General features: G+C 36.5%; 1 protein-coding gene and 1 pseudogene across 1 annotated transcript in view; both read left to right on the top strand.

The window, feature by feature from the left end:
• The window catches only part of CFAP47 (cilia and flagella associated protein 47), a 963,244-nt gene that overhangs the window by 214,610 nt on the left and 725,204 nt on the right, over nt 1-23,430 (top strand). The window lies entirely within an intron of this gene.
• On the top strand, nt 3,699-5,405 carry LOC138142785 (copper chaperone for superoxide dismutase pseudogene; annotated as a pseudogene).

Raw genomic sequence — 23,430 nt, 5'->3', positions numbered from 1 at the left:
CATGCATTAGGATCCAGCAGAGGAATCTGAGGAGGAAGAGTGGACACAAAGGTAGGAGGAAAACTGAGGGAAATGATTGCTATGAAAATCCAGACAGGTGAGAGTATCTAGAAGGTGGTTGACAGTTGTAAATGCTGTAGAAAATGTAAAAAAAATAAAGTTGAAGATTGAGAAAAATCAATCAGATATGACAATTAAGAGAACATTAGGGGCTTTCAGTTACCAGTTAAATTCTATGGGTTGAGAAATCAAGTGGCACAAAATGTAAATGATGGAAACTCCTAATGTAAACTATTTAAGGAAGTATGTTGAAAGTAGGGTTGGGAATTAATTAGATCATATCTATAATTATCTCCAAAACCGGTATGCTAGACATTCTGTTTCTCCCACAAGAACATGAATTTCTGCTTATGATACCCTGAGTTCTGAGAGATGAATTGTCCCCTTTTTCCTGCCTGGAATTGGGTCACCACCACTTCACAACCATCTCCAAATGATGCTGTATGCAGCAGCCTCTGCCCCTGCCAACTCCACTCTCTCTTTTCAACTTGAGCTCCCTTATGTGCATTGTTTTCTTCTATTAAAAGATGAACTACTTCAGGGCGAGGCCTGTCTTTTGTATTTATCTCTCCAGTACTTAGCACAGTGTTTGGCATATGGTAAACACTTAAATAATTTTAAATTCATTTAATTATTCTATAAGGAATATCTTCAGCTCTCTGGAGAAAGAAAATAGAGGAATATTAGGTCCAACAAAATCCACTGTTATGCCAGGAATTTAGAACCATGAACCCATAGAATGTTTGAGCTAAATAGGACCTCAGAGATTGGTCAGTTTAATACTTCCTTTTTACAGATAAAACAAAACTGAGAGCCAGTATATTTTAGTGATTTTTCCAAAGTGACTACTTCCAAGTCATACTGCTAATAATTATCTGAGTAGGGAGTGTAACTGACAGTCTTCTTACTCTCATTACAATATTCTTGTACTTTATTATGCTTTATTTTAAAAACTTCATTAGTGTTCAACATTTTAGCCACAGAAGCCTTCAAAAGTTCTATAATGGGACTTCAGACTTTATTTGGCTTAATCCTTAACTGAAAGCTTAGTCTCTTCTCCATGACATCTTCAATAATTCAGACTTTGAAAATCTCTAGTGATGAGGAAATTCACTTACTGATGAATCGGTCTATTAATTTTCAGGCAGCTTTAATAATTGTTAGGAAATTCTTTTCCATTTTAAGACAAAGTCTATCTTGTAATCTACATTGGTGCTAATGGTGCATATTATAGCTACATGAGATAAATCTAATTCCTTTTAAAACAATTCTGAAATGCGTTCTTTACCTTAAATATTGGTTGTACATATGTTGAAAGTAGACACATGAATTTCCTAATTGTTTCCTTTTCCTTTCTAGTCTTTATTGCCTTAAAATAACCTATAATACTTTTGCTGTAGTTCCCAATTTAAGGAAAATTTTAAAAAGAACAAAAATTACTATCATTGAGGCATTTTGAAATTCTGTCATCTCTCATTTCTAGAATTTCAAAATGAAAAACATATTTCATTATTCTTAAATAATTCTTGTCTGTTACCAAACAAAATCTATTTAATTATTCAAATGTGATAGATTTTCTCCTATTATTTCATGTAACTGATCTTCAATTTTGCATTGTAATAATTAGGTTAATGATTAGAAAAAATGAATAAACAGTTTTGGAATTAGGTTGTAAGTAAACCAATATCATCAATTTTAAAAATTGATTTTTTTAAGCTGGGGGAAGTTCCATAACTTTATGTACCTGTCATTTTCCAGAGTCACATTTTAGCCTTCTGCTTAAAATTTGATTATTGATTAATCCACTAATTTTTTCATATGCAGTTTTGGTATTCAGTGGCATGCAACATCAAAAACTTAGAACAATTTTGCCTAAGAAAGTTAAATCCTATTTCTCTAATATTTGTACCTTGCTTTTTCTTGAGTTTTGAAATTTTCCTTTCCACATCACCTTTTACCAATTAAACAATTCAGTTATGTTTTTGAAGTTGCTTGGCCTGATATTGCAAGCTATTTATATTATTGTTTTATTCTATAGTAAGCTTGGATATTTGCCATTTTATCTATATCAGCATTACATCTTGATATTATTCAATATGATATGACAGTTTAAAAAGTTGAAATGATATTTTAGACTGCCTTAACAAAAGCCTGCTCAAGTACTTGGAAACTTATAGCCTCCTTTTACTTCACTCTGGTCAGATTACATCTGGAGTATTTTGTTCAGTTGTGGATGCTCCCCTTTAGGCAGGGCATAGGTAACAGGTTGAACATCCATAAAACAATAACCAGGAAGGGGAATAGCTTCAAGTTCATGTCAGATGAAGATTAATCCAAGGAAGTAGGCCTGCTTAGCCTGGAGAAAAGTCTTTCCTGAAGGTAGGGATGATAGCTGTCTTCATGTATTTGAAAAACTGTCATTTAGAAGGATTAAACTTATTCTGCTTTGCCCCAGAAGAAGCAACTAGAAGTAGTGAATCGAAGTTGCCAAGGATCAGATTTTGACTCAAAGAGAAATGTACAAAAAACAAATGTGGTGTTTCTCACTGGTGACTTTTGAATGAAAGCTCATTGTAGGGGGGATTGATTCTCAGTTAAGGTAAGACGGATTATATGGCTTCTGAAATTCCTTTTAATTCAAATTAATAAATATTTATTCAGCCCACACTATTTGTAAAGTTCTCTGGCACCGAGTAGGAATCTAAGGACCAAAATGTATTGTGAGACTCCAATTGTAAATCTGTGTTTCTTTCTGGTTCATATTTGTCCTGGGCAAGGAAGGCACTGAGAGGGCCATTAATATTTTTGTCTTAAGATCCTTTCCCTGTGTAATGGAAAACATGTTTTAGCTTCTTCAAAATGTTATTTGGTACATGTTAAATAAGTCAATAGGTCACGTGAAAACCAAAGAAAGATTAAAAACATACTTCAAATAACCTGAAGACTAATTTTTTTTTGTGGCTAGTCTTAACTTGAAAATATTTTGGGGTTGTACTGAACCATGAATTAAACTTGTGAGCAGTTAGGCAGTCCTGTCAAATTAACAGGCAAATACAAGATGCATAAATTGAATTGTAGCATGTAAGAAATGCGTAATAATCTTCCCATTGAACTGGGTTGAACAAATCTTATGCTCAGGTTAGGACTGTATAATTTTAGAGCAGCAGCAAATTTTGAAAGGTCTTATAGAAAAATGACTGGAAAGTGGGTGATTGGAAAGTGACTAGAAAACAGGAAATGTGGGGACAGGGAGGAAAAGGGGACAAACCCTTAAGGACCTTCTATGTGCCTGGTACTCTGCTAAGGGCTCAATAAATATTCTCATTTGATACTCACAATTGTGAGTAAAAATCAAAGAAGCAAATGTTATTTAACTTGGGAAGTATATATTAAGGTTAACATAGTTGGTATAACTATATTATGGAGATATTATGCAGAGGGCAAGTAATTTTCACCTCTAGAAAAACTGATTGAGTCTGGTGAGGTAGTGCATACCTTTGATCCTGATACTTGGGAGGTTGCAGCTGTTGAAGCACTTGGGCTCAGGAATTCTGAGCTGCAATAAGGGCCAATCAGTTATTCCCACTAAATCCAGCATAAGTCTAGTGAGCACTTTGTAGTAGGGGGCCATTAGGATTCCTATGGAGAGGAGAAAGGGGTTCAGGTAGGAATTGAACATCCTGTTCTAAACAACTGGATAGAATCCCATATATTTTTAGTAGTTGCTAATCCTTAGTATTCTATAGATTACTGATGATCTATCTAGTTGTATAATACTCTTTCTTTTATAAAAGTTATGTAAAAAAGATTTAAGGCCCTACTAGTTGACTTCAGGCGTCACTGGGAGAGTCGTATTGGTTTTGGAAGGTGGAAGATGATTTCTGCTGTAGCTGCGCCTGCGCGGGTTGGGGACAGCAAGACATGCACTCTGGAGTTCGCTGTGCAAATGAGCTGCCAGAGCTGCGTGGATGCAGTGCAGACATCTCTGCGTGGTGCGGCAGGGATCCAGGGAGTGGAGGTGCAGCTGGAGAATCAGTGTCCTCGTGACCTCCACCTTGCCCAGCCAGGAGGTGCAGAGTTTCCTGGAGAATACGGGACACCAGGCAGTGCTCAAGGGCATGGGCAGCCACATGCTTCAGAACCTGGGGGCGGCTGTGGCCATGTTGGGGAAGCCTGGGGCCGTGCAGGGAATAGTGTGCTTCCTACAAGTGTCTCCCCAGTGCTGCCTGATCAAGGGGACTATCGATGGCCTGGACCCTGGGCCCCACAGCCTCCACGTCCATCAGTATGGGGACTTGACCCAAAACTGTGCGAGCTGTGGAGACCACTTGAACCCTGATGGAATGCCCCATGGTGGCCTCAAGGATACCCACCGTCACCTGGGAGATCTGGGGAACATCTATGCTGATGCTGATGGGAGAGCGAACTTTATCATTGGCCGAAGCCTGGTCATTGATGCAGATGAAGATGACCTGGGCCAGGGAGGACACCTGCTCTCCAAGGTCACTGGAAACTCTGGAGAGAGGCTAGCCTGAGGCATCATCACTCGCTCAGCCAGCCTCTTCTAGAACCCTAAGCAGATCTGCTCCTGTGACGGCCTCACCCTCTGGGAAGAGCAAGTCTGGCCCATCGCTGGTGAGGGGTGAAGGAAGCTAGCACAGGCCCCTGCTCAGCTCTGACCTGCTGCTGCTGGGATTGCCTGAGGCCCCCCCCCCCCCCCCCCCCGAGTTCTCTATGAGAGGCTCCAGTGATGTTTCCCTGTCTGTAATCAAGTCGAATCAGAATGCCACCCTCCCTTCTGGGCCCAGCTGTCCGTGGTGGCCTTGCCATCCACCCCTGCGCCAAGCAGGTCCAGAGCGGCCTCTTCTCCCCTGTCTCTTTCTCTTCAAATTAAAGGTTTATTTTCCTATCCAAAAAGAAAAAAAAAGATTTAAAATGATCTTTCAGTTATTCAAAGATAACAGAATACTTTAGCAGTTTAAAATGTAAATAATCAACACAGATCTTGTACCTCAATATGTCTTAAGATAGGAACATTGTAATATTTCATATTTAAAGAAATATTCATGAAATTTGCCCTCAATCCTCAAGAGGATTAAAAAAACCCATTGAGTCTGATATCCAAATTTTAGATGGTATAATGCCAAATTTCAATAACTTTTCTATATAATGAAGAAGTAGCTCATCAAACCTTATTATAGCATCATAAACTGTTTTACTGGTTAATAAACCTTGCTATGCTTCATCTCATTGGAATAATAGAGGGGTAATAATTATTCACTTAAATAAGAATTAATGATTTTTAAAATGATTCAATAAAAATAAGCATGCAATAAAGAAACATCAAAGACTGACCTAGACATTAACTCTTCATTGTGGATTTCTTTATTTATTGAGAATGCATTTTAGACTTAGCTGACTAGTGTTGACTTCCATTTTGACGGCTGTTAAATATCACCTGTCCAAATAAATGAATTTTAATGAAGGCACAGGAAACTTTGTGTATTGTATTTGTACTTTCAAATGCATGTCTTAGGCTATCTGAGGTTCTTCATTAGAGGCAGAGTCTGGGATAGAGAAGTGGCCCTGGAGCTGGAAGATGGAGGTCCAAATATCACCTCTGACATATCCTGACTCTAACCCTTAGCCATTCATTTAACCTCTTAGTTATTGTTGAGTTGTTTCAATCATGTCCCACTTTTTGTGACCCACTTTTAGGGTTTCTTGGCAAAGATGCTGGAGTGGTTTACCAATCATTTTACAGATGAGGAAACTGAGGCAAACAGGGTTAAGTGACTTGCCCAGGGTCACAAAACTAGTAAGCTCCCGAGGCTGAATTTGAACTCAAGAAAAGGAGTCTTCCTGGTTCCAAGCCTAGAGTTCTATCTACTGTATCATCCAGATGCTGAACCTCTCAGTACTCCTGGGTAACCTTCTGTGTTTTGGAAGGAGTGCTAGTCTGCACTGATAGAGGAAATTCCTCTTGGGGTACTCTCTACACTGATAAAATCATGAATCTGGTAAAGATAAATGCAATTACTTTTTTATTTTGTACCATTATTTCTTCAATTGCAAATATTATAAATTCAATTAGTGCCTGCTTTTTATATACTTAACTAGAAGGTTCAGATTACATGGAGATTGGGAAAGGGATTAAACATGTGATTTCGAAGATGGCCTAAAAGTTTGAACTTCTTCAAAGACCTAATTCAACTAGGTTGGTAGGGCAAATTAAGAAGCATTTGCTGTTCTTCGAATGAAAGAGGAGGTGTAGGAGTTCACTGGGTTTTTTTCTTTCTTTGGGAACTCTTGTTATTGCTCCAGTCCACCTGTTGTGCACCATGGAATTATAGGGATAGTCACTTTGGACACTGAAAATATTCTTAGAATCAGTTTAGTGGGACCACTTCCTTTTGTGGAATAGGAAACTGAAGTCTAGCAGTGACTTGCCTAAAGTGAAAATGGCAAGTCATGATAGAATTATGAACAGACCCTGGATCTCATGAGTCTAGTTCAGTGCTCCAGACCCTTGAATTAACGGCGGCATTAGAGTAGTACTTTGAAGCCTGATAATACATTAAACTGTGATACATTTTTTTGGTTCCAAGAAGTAGAAAATCTGCAAGTTGTCTGTTTTTATTACTCTTCTGTTTATTACCATGAAGCTTCTCAGAGAGAAAGTAGTAGCAGTAAAGATAGAAGTAATGTTTCCAGGAGGCCCATTTCTATGTTTCTTAAACAAGGAATTATTCTGAATTCTTCCTGGAAGAATGAAAGGAATAGTAAGCATGTGCATATTCTGTAAAAGAAATAATCATTGACTATAGCATTATTCACAGAACCACAGAATTATAGCATCAATTTGCTGAATTTTTATCTCTCACAAAGGAGGACATATAATTTAGTGTAACTGGAATTAAATGCTACCTTGGAAGACAACTAATAAGGTAAAAACATTTAATTTCTTTCTCTTTGATCACTTAGTCTTATTGATAATTGTGGTTTAGTGCTCTGGGAGTAAGTTTTGAGAATGTTTGCCCTGGAATATTGAATTTTCTTTAGAATTTAACATGAGTTGCTTTGACAAACCTGAAAATCAAAACCTGATAGTTTAGGTGATGAATTTAGGTGATGAGGTCTGTGTTCTTATTGACTTACAATTAATACAAAGAGATAATCACTATGGTATCATGGACAGGATGATAGATTTGTAATTATGGTACCTGAGATTGAATTTTGGCCCTGCTAGTTACTGCCTATGAGCTTGACCAATTTTCATTAGCCTCTGTGGACCTTGGTTTCCTCATCTGTAAAATGAAGAGTTTGTACTAGATGTCCTTAAGGTTCCTTTAATGGTAAAGCTATGATCCCACATTTTCTAAGTTTTCTTCTACAACATAGCACATTTTATTGTCTGTATTGGTTAAACTTCGACTAAAAATTTTAGACAGGTTAGAGACTTTAGAGATGATTAAGTCTAAATAACTGATTTTGTAAATAAAGAAACTTAAATCCCCCAAATTTAAGGGACTTGATCAAAGTCATAGCTATTGTAAGAGTGAGGACTTGTACTTAGACCTTTGGGATTCTAAGGTCAGCATTTTATTGTACTGTACCATAACCTTTCTATTCTATTCCAGGAACGAGGGAGGAAAGAATGAGGGTCAGGGTGTGGGGGAGGATATTTTCTCTGTTTTAAGCAGGCTGCTGGTCAAAGTCATTACTAGGAATTTTTGCTTCTAGGGCAAATACTACAATCTGTACCCACAAGCTATAGGAAGCTTATCCTAGGTTGAGGAACTGGGGTAAATGCAGAGCCCCTAGGAATTGTTTGCATTTGGTCATTAGGACAGGGTTAGGAAGGAACATAACAGTAATATCTGATAGCTTCCTGTTTATTCTTGCTAACTAAATGATAAAGTCATTCCCTCTCTCCCCTCTTCCCCCTTACATTGGTAAGTGATTGCAAATGCTGTCAACACACTCTAAATTCCATGCTCTGGGACAAAACTACAATTGTACCACCCTAGTTACAGTTTTGCTACCTGTGTAACCATAATCTTAGTTTGGATATAGTAGGAGGTGGAACAGATCATACATTCTGGTCTTTAGCTCTCAACTTCAGATTATACAGTCTAAATTTCCTACTCTAAAATCAGGGGAGTCATATAATTTTAATTTTAAAATTATACACTTAATATAGTAGATACTAGGAATAATTAAAAAGCAATCCCTGTCCTCAAGGAGCTTACAATCCATCTGGGAAAACAATAAATATTCACATATAAGAAGATACAAAATATACACAAAATGAATGTAGGCCAATTTTTTTTTGTAAATGAGTTTTAGCAGCAGGCAGCATCAGGAAAACCTTTAGTAGAAGGTGCTATATAACCTAATCTTAAAAGGAAACTAGGGATTCTAAGAGACAGGCAAGGAGGTAATCCCTTATAGCATACAAGACAACCCATTCATAGATATAGAGTTAGGAAATAGAATGTGATGTAGAAGGATCTGCAGGAGGGGCCAGTTTGGTTGGGCTAAGCAGTGCAGGGAGGAAAGTAATAGGAAATAAACCTGGAAAGATAGGCTAGAGACAATTTGTGAAGGGTTTGAAAAGTCAGACAGCTAAAATTGTGTTTGACCTAACAAGCAATAGGGAGACACTAGAAATTCTTAAGCAAAGGCTTGACATATATGGTGGATGAATCAGGTAAAGGGATGATTAGAGACAGTTAGCGTACCTCAGTAGTGCAGGCAAGAGATGATGAGGGCTTGGGTTCCTGGGGCAGTTGTGTGACTGAAGAGAAAGGAATAAATGTGAGATATGTTGGGGAGTGTAATGGGAATGTAAATTTAAAGATCTTCCCTGCCCCTAGGCTAAAGTGCACCTGGAGCCTGGGGTGGGAGGCCTGTTTTTCAGTAGATACTTCTTGATTGGCCAGTGAGTCAATAAGGTTGTTACATTCTCTGAGCCAGGAGAAGGCTATATAAGCCCTGATGTGTAGCTTTGTTTTGGGGGTTCACTTTGAGAAGTGTTCTGTGATTTGATCTGGATTCTGGGAAGCCATTGTCCAGAGCCCCCTGGCTTTGAAACCCAGATGTTGAAACCCAGATGTTGTTTGGTATGGATGTAATTGTTGGACAGTTTGGAAATCTGTCTACTTGATCTGTTTCTGTCTTGATAATTCTGTCTGTATATTCTGAAGTTCGGGGTGCTGACCTCTTTCCCCTGAACTAGGTAAACGATACATGTTTGACTGATTAAAGTAAGCTTGTTAACCCATTTTGAGTTGCTTTCCTTTATCAAAGCAGATCCAAGAACCTGTATTGGCAGCAAACCCTGAGGACACTTGGGGTGCTTGCTGCTACAGGGAGGTAGATAGAATTGAAAGACTTAGCAACTGATTGAAGATTGTCTGTGGGAGAATGAGGAGTCACAGCTGACTCCAAGATCACAAACCTGGGTAACTAGAAGAATGATGGTACCTTTGACAGAATTAGGGAAGGTAGGTTTTTTGGGAAAAGATAATGATTTCTGTTTTGGACATGGTGAGTTTTGAGGGAATTAAAGGGATTAGGATAGCAAATGGTTAATTGTGGGAACTGGGTGAACCACACTGATCCATTTAGTGCCTCAATTCGGATCCAGCTCAGTTCCCTTTTTCTTCATTTGTGGTTTTAATCCAATGTTTGTCCCATGAGAAAACTTTATTTAATTGTGAAAATTGAGAGAAAACCTTGTTGCATTGTTTGAACTTAACCCTTTGTGGCTAGGAAGCTGGACCACCTCTATCTGCTGCTTAGATATCCTTAACCAAAGACCTGCGTTATGCTGACCAGTAACTCAATCAGATTCAGAGATTGATGTAAGGAGTTTTCTCATAATTGTACATCTTAAGCAACCCGTAAATCTTATCTGAAAACTGATCCCATACTGATCAAACAGTTATTATTTCCATGTTCTTTTGATTGTTTACAGACACTTCGGGAGAGTAGGACATCTCTTTTTCTGATTTCAGGGAATTGTACCTGTTCACTCTCCTCCTCCCAACTTGGAAAGTCCCTAATTTTTCCTCCGATTAGGAATTAGATTACCTAATATTGTATTATTTCCTTTTCTTTAATTGGCATTATTTCTTTTAATGTATGAAAGTCTATCTAGACCTGTATTTGGGGTCCAGGCCTAAGATAAGGAGGTCTGGTCCTGGTTTGTTGGATAATTGGCATCAATTGCTTAAAAAACCAATGTTCTTGTGTATTACCAAGGCAATATTCACAGCACTGATGGTGACTATGAATATGCCTGCATAGTTCTGAATTGCAAAATATAACAGACTCTCCATATGTAAGACAGAAACAAAACATTTATTCAGACACCAGAAAACCAAATCCTAGTACCAGAAAAACAAATCCATCATAGCAAAAAAGAAGTTAATACATCTTATCACTTCAGGAAGCAACACCATCCCAAAGCCTTCCTACAAGCAAACACAAACCTAGCTATCTTCTTGCCTGTATCTTCTCCTCCCTCTATTCTAACTGCTCTGACTCCCAGCTTTCTCTGTGCTCTGCTCCACACTTACTGCTCCAGCAAACTCCTCCCACTACGGGCTCCATATGATTACATTCAGCCTATTAAGGGTCATGGAAGATCTTCAAATTCCCATCACCACTGCAGCTTAGAAGATTGAACCTTTTTTTAATTTAGTTTTTTCATCTTCTACTTGCCATAGTTTGAACCAGTACATTCTAGTTGGAAGTGTCCATAAAATATTTCAAAAAAAATATTTGACCTGTAGCTCAGAAGAGAACACTGGATATAGAGTTCTGGGAGTCATCTATAAACAGCAGTTCCCACTTTGTGTAAATGGACCTTTCTGCAGATCTCTACATAAAATGATTTTTTTTTACATAATGCATATTAACTCCTACCCAGCCACTTCACCTAACCTATATAATAAATGCATACAAAAATAATACCTTTATGCAAGTCATAAAGTATACTAAAATGTAGACTGTAAAATATTGTACCATGATAATAAATAGAAATATGAAATGAAAGGTAGAGTTAATGATAAAGTATGCACAGAATTATACAGTAAACACAGTATACTGCCCATTCCCTACCCACTGTACTCAGCCTTTATCACTAGCGCTTGACTGTGCAATTTTTTAAAAAAATGAAGCCTTCAAGAGATGTTTAGACAGTGACTCTCTTTCCCCCCTCATATTATCTGATAATAGCCAGCAATATTATTCCTAAGAAATCTTTAATTTTTAAAAAATCTTGAAGTATTTAGATCTGTCTTTTCAATACAAGAAAAATTCACTCAAATGATAAAATACTTCTGCCTACTGTTTTGTTATGAACCTTTTTGGTTCAGTCTCAGGTTCTAAAGCTTCCCTTTCTTTGTCTGAAAACTTTATAGCTAACAGTTCAATCAGTTCCTCATTCAGAATCCTTATTCAAATTTTTTTTTCAAAATTCTTTATGTGGAGTCAAATTTGTATAATTTGAGTTTACTGAAAGTGAGGACTATATGTACAGGCAATAATTGAACCTATAGGAGCTGATAAAATCAACAAGAGACAATGTGTAGAGAGAAAATAAAAGAGGATCAGTACAGAATCTAAGATTATATCTACAATTTGCCGATGGAACATAGAGGATTGTACAGCAAAGGGAAACGAGAAATTGTCCAACAGATAGGAAAACTAAGAGAAAGCAGCGTCAAAATAGCCAAGAGGAGAGGTTCTCTAGAAGAGTTCCCAAGTGTCACATACTACAGAAAGGTAAATAAAGATGAAGACTGAGAAGATCACTAGATCTGAGAATAAAGAGATCAGTGATAACTTTGGAGAGAGCAGTATCACTAGAGTGATTAGTTTGGAAGCCAGACTGCAAGATGTGGATAACTGAATTAAAGAACAAGTAATCTCCATATAAAATCTCCTTCATTTGCTACTTAACTATCGTCTTAATTTGTTTTTGTTATTCTTTATTAGTTTATTTTAGAAACATTATTTCTTTATGCTCATTTACCATAACCAAATATGATGACCTTTCCTAGCATAAAGAAGACTGAAAAATTTAAAAATTGAAATTACTCCAACAATAGAAAGGACCTTGTGGCAAAGGAGAATAGTTTACTGATCTTGGAAAGAAAAGGACAAAAAATTGGATAACTGATGAAAATATTTAACTTTATAGATTTCTATTAAGCTTAATACTAATTATATCTTTTATTCACTAAATTACATTTATCAAATTCATCTCACTATTTAATTTAATGTTCCTAATTTTATGTATCATGACTATTTAATAACATTTAGCCTTGTCAAGTTTTATTTGAAATTTGAATATTTCAATTGCTTCAACAGAAAAATAACCAATATTTAAAAAATCAGTGAAAAACATTAAAAAAATTAAGTAGTCTTATTTAAGTTAATTTTTCTAGTAATAGAATTTTATTAAAAGAGAATTGTATTTTAAAATATGTCTGGGATATTTTGACACCTTCATTTTTATAGTAGATGCACTACATCCTTGTGCTGACTTTTCTTATATGCAGATTTTTATGAGGATTGGTGGTTTTTCTTTTTCCTTTTAATAGATATTTAAATAATAGTCATTTAAGAAAGCCAATCATAATGAGAATTACTGTAATATGTATATATATATATATATATATGAAATATACATGCTTATAAAAGCTAGGGAAATGTGACTAATTGGCATGTGCATCTTTCATGTTTAATTCATATGATTCAGACTAGCTTTAGAGTAAACTGAGATGTCTAGTAGAAATCATGGTTAGAAGCTATCTTGAGATACAAGTGATTCTGTTTGAGTTAAGGCATAAGTACCAAAAGACCATATAGGAAAAATGGATACCCATTATGTTTTTGAATACTATATGAAGTGTTTGAATACTATATGAAGAAGGCTCTGTATCCTAATCTTAGTAATTTATCCCATCCTATCACACCCTCCAATACAATAAGTATTTACTAAGTGGTTCCTACATATAAGGTACTCTGCTAGGCACTGGAGATAGAAAGTCAAAACTAAGAATGGACCCTAATCTCAAGGGACTTACATTTTACTGGGAGAATATAACTTAGAAACAAATACATATGATGCAGGATAGTCTGAGGGATAAGGAGAAAGCACTCATGTTGAGGAGAATCAAGAAAGGCTTGCCAAAGAAAATAACACATGAATCAAGACTTGATGAAAACTAGGAATTCTAAGAGGCAGAAGTGATGAGAGGGTATATTTTGAGTATGGGAGATGCTCTGTCTAAAAGTATGAAAGTAGGAGACTGCTGAAGTCAGGGAGCAGTAGAATATATGGAGGGAGTTATGTGGATAAACCTGAAGCAAGCAGGAAATAGTTTGTGAAGGGCTTTAAATGCCAAACAGAAAAGATTGTATTTTATCTTCAAGGAGACAGGGAGCCACTGAAGTTTCTTGAATAGGAGAATGACATCATTAGACTTATTTTGTGGAAAATGTTTTAGTCACTGAAAAGAGGATGGATTAGAGATGAAGAGAGACTAGAAGCCAAAGTTTGATTAGGAGGCTGCTGTAATAATCCAGGTGAGAGGTGGTGAACATTTGAACTATATTGTGTGAGTGAAAAGAAGGGAATGGAAATAAGTGATGTTGGAAAATAGAATCAATAAGATTTGACAACTGATTAGTTATCAGTGAAGAGGAATGAGGAGTCAAATATAACACCAGAGGAAAGAACTCAGATGACTATAAGGAGAGCAATGCTTTTGACAGAAAAGGGAAAGTTCAGAAGAAGGGTAGATTTGGAGATAAAAATAATCAGTTTTATTTTGAACGTGGATGGATTAGGGTAGGGAAATACTTATGGCAGGAAGACCCACTGTCAGGCTATTGCAACAGTCCAGATGTGAGGGGATGAGGGCTGATTTAGAGTAGTAGCATTGTCAGAATAGAGAAGGGGGTGTATTTAAGAGATGTTGTGAAGGTGTAATCAACAGGCCTTAACAATAGATTGGATATGGGGGATGAGAGATGGTGAGAAATAAAGGCTGATTCCTACAGTGTTAGTAGGGGGAGTGAGATGATGGTGTTATCCTCTGTAGCAACTGAGAAGGTATAAAGGGCGAGTCAGGGTGAAAGATAATGAGTTCTGTTTTGAATATATTGAGTTTAAAATGTCTACTGGACATCCAGTTTGAGATTTCTGAAAGGCATTTGGAGATATGAGATTGGATGTCAGTATAGAGATTGGTGCAGGAAAGGCAGGTTTGAGAATCATCAGCATAGAGATACTAATGAAATCCATAGGAGCTGATGAGATCACCAAGTGACAAAGTATAGAGGGAGAAGAGAAGAGGGCATAATAATAAAAAAAGATCTTGTCTATATTCTAAAGTCAAATGTAATACCAGATAGAAGAAACAGTTTAATGAAAATGAGTTTACTTTTTTTATGTCTTTATGTCATCACAGTTGGAGTTTTTAAATTTTGGTTATCAGCAGGCTGTGAATGTTGATTCACATAATATATTTAATGGCTAGTGCTTCTTTCCGAAGTTCTTGAAAATAAGCATTAAAGACATATGTGTGCAAACAGCCAGAACAGTTAATGGTTCATGTAGCTAACAAATTAATTTTGGCTCAGCTTTATTGAGTGTTGTTAGTAAGACTGTTATTGGCTAGGCACACCATCTAGTAGGGTGCTTGCCACATTGGCTGGAATCCTAGTATATGCTGTCCATATCACAAAGTTTATAGTATGTCAGGACTTTTAGCCCTTCATGGGGGATAATAGGAGGGGAAACTATTTCCATTTACCAAGACCAAAAAAGAAAACGATGTTCCAAAATGAGTTTGAATTTTGGTTGTTTATTGCCACTGAAGTTGTCACTGAAGTCTCTGAGGAGTTCTGATCAAGGGTGTGAAATGACCAGATCAATGAAGAATAAAGAGTGAATGTGGAAATAACTGTTAGGAGGATATTACATTCTTTTAGGTAGAAGTAACAAGGGCTTATACTACTACTATTGTTGTTGCTGCTGCTGCTATTATTATTACTATTACTTGATTTTATAAGATGCTTTACATACATCTTCTCACTGGATTTTTACAGCAGTTCTGTGAGATACAAGCCACTATTATCATCTTCATTTAAGAGATGAGAAAACTGATGTGCAAGGTAGTCAAGTGAACATGGAAGTGGGAACTTGTAGATGATGGCAGGATGGGCATGAACATGTTTGTGTGCAGATGAGATGAAATGAACAAGTGGGTAATGAAAATTAAGTTAATCAAGGAACTGGGAATTTAGGGTTTTTTGACATATGTTGAAATTCCCTATTACGAGGGCAGAAGTTGGAGAGGAGAGAAAGGTTGTGAACCAGACAGTGAACTCTTTGAGGAAGAAAGACGGGTATCCTGGGTTTTGATAGATAAAAGATGCTCTAGAATATTGATTGGGTGATAAATTTTGATTGAATCAACCTCAAAGGAGGAGAGGTTATTCTGTGATGGTGGTAGAGAGTCTGGAAATGCCAATGAGGAATAAAGAGTATTCTGACTTTCCTATCATTACTAGTGAGAGAGCAAAGCATTCTTTTCCTGCTTGTTCTTTATTGTGGAATTATTCTATTCTGTGGGGTTTAGTTCTTGAAATTTTCTTAACCCATATTATTTCTTACTGTATTCTGGGTTTTCTTACATTTATTCTTATTTCTGGCCCCAGTTCCTGGTTTGGGACTTTGTGTCAGTGCTATGCTTTGTACCCCCTTACATTCTTGAATGGGGATAAGTTACGTGTCATCCCTAATATAATTCTGAATATGTTTGATATTGGCAGCTACAATTCTGAATGGGGTGACTAGTTCCTATTCCTATTCCTTGACCTTTTCTGGAAATTCTACTAGGACAGTGAGCTGGACTGGTATCTGGGATTAGGGTCCAATCTTTGCTTTAATTCTCGACTTTGGTCTCTACCTTCTAGTAGTCCATTTTACTCATTGTCCTTGGTCCTTTCTCTGTCTTCTCCTGATGTATGGTCACCTTGTGTATAGTCTTTGTCCCATTCTTCAGCCCTTTCATGTCCAGATAGGATTCTGGAGATAATACTGGCATTTGGCCTTTGCCTCATTCCTATCTCCTTGCCCAGTCTCCAATCTTGCTTAGTGTGACATATGAAAAGTTCGACAGGCATAAATTCTGGGTAATTAATCATTTTATTAATTATAGCTAGTGAATAATTAATAAAAAGATTGGTTACCTATCCATCTCTTGTAAACCAAAAAACAGATCATAGAGGTCTGCTGACCTTTATATGCCCTTGGAAAAGGGATTGTTCCTGACAGATGACAATCAGTTCTGATTGGTTAACAATTAATGAGAAGTGAGCCTATTCTAATGATGGGCTGGGGTATGTGATGCTGATTACTCAGACCCTCCTCCCCTCTCTAGGGCAATCTAAACAAAGGGGGTCCACCTTCATTCAGGCCTAACTAGAACACAATGGGCCTGATTTTACTCTCTTTACCTTTTGATCATATCTGAACTTTCCCAGTTGGGTGTAGTCTGAACAAGATTGAGGAGAATGTTAAATCCAATCTCATTATCAGCCCTGTTTTTCAGGGGCTGATTTGACCTAGTAGAGGATAAGGTAATAGGAAGGGAAAAAATTCTGGATCTCCCCAGTAGTGGTTATTAATATAAGAGAGAAATAATGATTTCTCTTACCAGATTATATCTTTATCCCCTATAAAGGCATGAAGACAAAATTGAGATTCCTTTAACTTTAGGTTCTGTTGACTGGTGATCACATGGATTTTAGGTCCTCCTATGGGGTATCTGACACTTCTCAGACTTTTATCTATTTTTTGTGTGTGTATTATTGAATGGATAGAGGAGTTAAATCTTGCTAACCTTTACATTTTTTGTATCATTTCTTCATTTTGTGGAATTTTAAATCTTTACTAGGGTATTTATTAAGGTAATTAGAATTCCCTTTGTCACATTTTCCTGTTGTCCTAACTTCATCTGTGCTCTATGAACAATTTAACTCTCTTTTCATTTATATGTCAAACGATCCATCAGTAAGCATTTATTAAGCTCTTATTATGGTATAGACACTTTGAGGAAAAAAAAATGTTCAGTGAGGAATACAAACAATTAAATATAAAATACATTTTAAAGGATGTAAAAAAAATTCCTTTCAAATTTTCCCCTTTTCAGACTTTAAGTAGCTTCTTTGAATGGGTATTCACAGATTATAAAAGATATACATTTTTTGGTGGCCCATTGCATAAGTTTGGTGAAGACGAAGGGCTTAACTTTGACCCATTCACTGAGGGATAGACTGAAAGTTAACACACAAATGAGCAAACTCAGATGAGAAGGCAACTGAGGAATTGAGTTGAATCAGTGAGAACAGTGAAAAATCGATGTCATGGACACTGCTCAGAAGATGACTAGCTGCAGAGTTTGGACCCTTGTTGGTCCTAGTGATTGGACACAGCTGAATAGTAATGCTTTAGGCCAGGGACTTTGCTGGAGATGATGATGACTAGAGTCAAGCAGTAGAGCAGAATTCAGTGTAGAAGTATCTATAAAGATTGAGGGGAACAACATCCAGTAGAAACTGTGTGACTCAGGTTATATAGGGAAGTGTCATGCATGACATTGGTGACCCTGAAGCCCTGCAATATCAGAGGTTTAAGTTCTTCCTTAAATATGCCATTTCCACATGTTATCCGTACTTGTTTGGCCACTCTGCTGATATTGTGTTTGTTTTTAGAAGTGCATGCCATATAATAATGGAGAAAATGATGTATTGGTATGCTTTTTATAATGTCAATTTAGTAAATACCTTTGCTCTGAGGTAATTTTATCTTCTGGATAACTATAGAAAAGGAAAATACTGATAGGGGCCCATCAGTTAAAGCTTTTGGAATATAGGATCATAGAGTACCTTAAACTTGGGGCAGATACCTCTCTAGGTGACCCAACTTATGAGTGTGAGTTAGGAGGTGCTACATATATATGCATGTGTAATTTTTTTTTGGGGGGGGAAAGGCATTTATAGTTAAGGGGATCAGGATAGGCTTCACAAAGGAGGTAGCATTTGATCTGAACTTTGAATGGAGGCATCTAGGTGATTCAGTGAACAGAGTGCTGGGCCTGAAGTTAGGAAGACCTGCTTTCAAATGAGACATCAGACACTAACTAGCTATATGTCCTAGGGCAAGTCACTTAACCTCTGTTTCCCCTAATCCACTGGAGAAGGAAATGACAAGCCACTCTTTGCCAAGGAAACCCTATGGACGTTAATGGCGTGCTATGGTCCACAGGGTCATGAAAAGATGAACACGACGGAATGACTAAACAGCAAGTATTCTAAGAGAGAGAATTTGGAAGAAATTCATATCAGGCATGAAAACAACCTGCGCAAACACAAGAGGTGTAATGGGGATCAGAATTTGAAGATCTTTCTTCCCCCTTAATAGGCCTGGGGGAATTTGAAGACCTTCCCTGCTTTGAAAGTAAACTCTGACCCCTGATAGGCTAAATATAATCACATGGAATCTGTGATGGAGGAGTTTGCTGAAGGGTGGAGCAGAACCTACAGGGCTGGGAGTCAGAGCTAGAATAGATGGCTGTGGGAAAGGACACTCAGGCAAAGAGTCAGATAGGCTTCTGAGTAAATATTGATCTAATATTTGTTTGTGGGAAGGCTAAAGGAAGCTGTGGCTCTTATGGCTTGTTAACTTCTTTAGTACTATGATGGAATCGGCCAACTAGTTTTGGGATTTTCTTTTCTGGTGTCTAAATAAATGCTTTGCTTCTGTCCTCTATATGGAGAGTTTGTTACATTTTGTGATCGAGTGCCATGTAGGAATATTTATAGTTATTGTCTTTAGAATGATTATGGATGCTGTAAATATTGCATTGGTACTACAGGAGATGAGATCATGTGGAAGAAAAAGCAAATGGATCAGTTTAACTGGACCATATACTTTGTGAAGGAAAGTACTATATAATGTGCCTGACAGAGTAGACTGGGGCCAGATTGTAAAGGACTTTAAATACCAATGATAGAAGTTTGTATGTGATACTAGAAGCAACAGAGAACCACCTTGCTCTTTTGAGTAGGAGAATGACATGATCAGCCCTGGGCTTTAGGTATATTACTTTGGTAGCTATATATGAAATGGATTGTAAAGAGTAGATATGAGGCCTAGGGAACAATTAGCAAGTTCTTGCAATAGTCTAGGTGAGAGGTGATGTGAGGGTCTGAACTGGGGTGGTGACCATATCAGCAAATAGAAATGCAAGAGATAGTATGCAGGCAAAATTGTCAAGCTTTGATAACGAATTGTGATGAGAGAATGCAAGAGAAACTGAAGATGACTGAGAAGGCCAAATAGAAAGATCCCACTTCTATATATCTTTTACACTATTTCTGCTTTGTTGGTCATATGTATTAGCTTATTTGCAACAACTTTCCTTTGCAATACAATCTGTTTTCCCACCCATGCTCAATTCTAGACTCAACTCACTGTGCATCTTTAATTTCTCTCTAAAAGAGATGTGTTGTTCAGTCATTTTTCAGTCTGACTCTTTTTTTCATTTTTCATGTCTGACTCTTCGTGAAACATTTGAGGTTTTCTTGGCAAAGATACTAGAGTGGTTTGCCATTTCCTTCTCCAGCTCATTTTATAGATAAGAAAACTAAAGCAAACCGGGTTAAATTACTTTCCCAGGGTCACATAGCTAGTAAATAAGAGTCTGAGGCCAGATTTCAACTCAGGAGGATGAGTTTTCCTGACTCCAGGCTGGGTACTCTATCCACTGTGACACATAGCTGCTCTAGATATACATATACACATATGCATGCATATACACACATACACGCATATATGTACACACATAACATGCATGTACAAGTACGTTGAACAGAGTACATACACAGACACATACATAATAACTCTGTTTCTAGCCATATAACTGCTCATCATATATACCATGGCCATTTTTACGTACCTGTATTTTTCTATGTAGATAGACAGGCTGAACTCTCTTCAGTGATTATGATTGTCATTGAGGAAACTGTAGTGTAATGGGATTTAAAGCAAACAAAATAATGTCACTCACAAAAAAGAGCATATGGAGGACTTCATTGTCTATAAGGAACGTCTTCCCATTCTAGTCTATTCTGAATTATGTTCATAGAGACTATAGATTTTCTTGCTCTTCCTTTACTTTTTGTGTCTTTCATGAGATATCGAGCTTCTTCAATAATAATTTGATCTTCCTTTTCTATCTCCCCTTCTTGGGTTTCAACCAACCAAAGAACCAATCAATTAACAAGCCTTTTAAAAGCACTTATTATGTGTCAGATGCTGTGCTAGGCTCTGAGGATATAATTACGACATTTGAAATAATCTCTTCTTTTGCAAGAAGCTTCCTTCCCGATAGAAAACACAAATATTTTTTCATATGCAAAAGAATGGGTCAGGGGCCAAGTGATCTCTTATGTTTCTTCCAACATTAAATCCAATCATCTTGGACCTCAGATTTTGTCGAGATTTATAGGCAATTTAGACAAATGCTTCATGTGATCATGTAATTTTATAGAAAAACAATTGACCAATGAAGATATAGAAATATTGGCAGCAATGCTATAATATATGAATTTACTTCTTTAAAATTTTTAAAAAATAAGATTCAGGAAATGTCAAAATAAATAAACTCTATTTGAGGAGTAAAGAGCTCTATTGACACACAATATTTGCCAGAATATTATGATTATATTTTGATTTTCCCCCTTAACTTGTGGGTAAAACAGACAGATTTTCTAAATATAGCAATCATATAATCTTTGGAGTTTTTGATTTAATAAGGGAATTTAATTTTTCATGTTATAAAATGTTGGTAATACAGTGTTAATGCATTTTTAGAATTCTGTTTCTAAAGCCCATTATAGGCAATTAGTAACATATTGATTATCCACTTAAACACTTAATGTTACATTTGACATAAACTACTATTTTCTACAGATTTCTTGGTGAAATCATCCAAGAGGCTTTGGTTAGATTTAACTTATCTCATATCTAATATAAAGGTAGAATACTAAAGAATTAACATATCATCATAGAAAAAAACAGCAGTTGAAAATAATAGAGGAAGCAGTAAAATAATATGAAGAGATTTTAAATTGAAATGAATATAGATTGAGATGAATGTGACTGCAGAGAGAATTTCAAGATTGTATTTTTTCTATTTTAGATTTTACCTTTGGGATAGAGGAAATTCAGTTATGAAAAATTAACATTATTTGCCACAGTTAACAGGCATAGAGCAAAGTTAGTGGTATTAAGATAAAAGACTTTTGATTACTGTGTTGGTAATGGGAATTTGAAGATCTTCCCTCCCCCTTAATGGACTTAGGGGAATTTGAAGATCTTCCCAGCTCCTTAATAGGCTAAATGTAATCACATGGATTACACATGAATAGGAAGGGTGGAGCAGAGCCTAGAGGAAGCCAGGAGTCAGAGTGGTTGGAACCAGGGAGAGAGAGGATGAAGGCAAGCAGGCAGCTGGTATTGTGAATGTTTGTTTTCAGGGAGAGCTTTGGGATGGTGTTGCTTTCTGCAGTGATGACTTGTATTGATTTCTCTGTTGCTGTGATGGATTTGGTTTGCTGGTGTTGGGATTTGGCTTTCTGGTGTATGAATAAATGTTTTGCTTCTGTTTTCTATGTGGGGTGTCTGTTATGTTTTGTGGTTCAGAATTATTCCAGCATAGTTTTGGTTCCCATGGGTACTGTGAATATCTAGTTGGTGCTACAATTACCTAATCAATATATTTATTCAAAGATTTATTTTATTCTGTTTTATTGATACACTTTTTCATATTACCTATATATTTTGATATCACCATCTATCCTCTCCCCCAAGACACGTTCTGTTGTCATAAAGAAAAACAGTTAAGCAAAACCAACACAGTGATTTCATGTGAAAACTTATGAAACTTTCCAAACTCATGGTTCACATGGTTCATCATCTATATGTTCAAGACAATATTGGTCTTTGTTTTTGTTGTGAGTACAACTCACATTTTAGTCATTATGTATATTGTTCCAATTCTGCTTTACCCCCTTTGCATCAGTTTGTATATAGTCTTTGTAACTCAGAATTCCTCATTTTCATAATTTCTTATGGTATAAATTTCATTACATTAATATAACATAATGTGAAAATATATTTTGCATTATTTTACATACATAATTGATATATTGCTTCTCAATGTGTGGGGGAGGGACTGGATGGAAAGAATTTGGGACTTAAATTTAAAAAGAATGAATGTTAAAAATAAATAATTTATTAAAAATCATCAATATAACTTAATTCTGCCATTCTCTAATTGGTAAACACCTACTTTCTTTTCAACTTTGCTACCATAAAAGACTTCCATACTGATTTTGATATTTATGGGATGGTTTTCTCTCCTTTACCTCATTGGAGTATATGCCCAATGGCATGATTGCTGGGACAAAGGGTATGAGTAATTTAATAACTTTTTTTCCCAAATAATTCTAAATTATTGTTCAAAATAGTTCAACTAATTCATAGCTCCACTAACTTCATTAGAGTTCCTGTCTTCCCTTAGCTTTTTGAGCACTATTTTATCCCTTATTATCTCTTTCACTTTCATAGGTATGAGGGAAAACCTTAGAGATGTTGTAATATTTATCTTTCTTATTAGGGACTTGAGGAAATTTTTCCTTAAGTTCAGATTGGGACCTGTTAGTTTTACTCAATAAACTCTAGTACTTTTCTTCATTGCCTTCAAAACATTGCCCAAATGTAGTTTTCCAGCCTCATTTTACATTTCTCCCTATACCATGTGCTTTGCTTTGGCCAGACTGACCTTCTTTCTGATCCTTATAGATGCTGTTCAGTCTGCCTCTTTGTCTTTTGCACTGGGTATTTCCCCAAACCTAGAAAGCATTCCCTCCTCACCTTCACCACAGATAATCCCTGTCCTTCAAGGCTCAGCTCAAATGCCAGTTTCAACATAAATCCTTTCTAATCCATAGATGGTAGTGACATTTTTATTCCATTTTTGATGACATATGTTGATGTTTTCCCTGATATAATATAAGGTCCCTGGAGTCATAGTTTCATTTAAAAAAATTTTTAATTTTAAAAAATTTTAAAAAAATTTATTTTAATTTTCATCATTCATTTCCACAAGATTTTGAGTTACAATTTTTCTCCCCATCTTTCCCCTAACCCCCAAATAGCAAGCCTACTGAATACCCCTTCCCATAATCTGTTCTCTCTTATGTCATCCCCCATCA

This window comes from Petaurus breviceps, unplaced genomic scaffold (assembly GCF_028583685.1).
Source record: "Petaurus breviceps papuanus isolate PSGF00001 unplaced genomic scaffold, PetGlider_PUasm1.0 90603, whole genome shotgun sequence".
Taxonomy (NCBI): Eukaryota; Metazoa; Chordata; class Mammalia; order Diprotodontia; family Petauridae; genus Petaurus; species Petaurus breviceps.
This window is presented reverse-complemented; position numbering and strand designations above follow the sequence as displayed.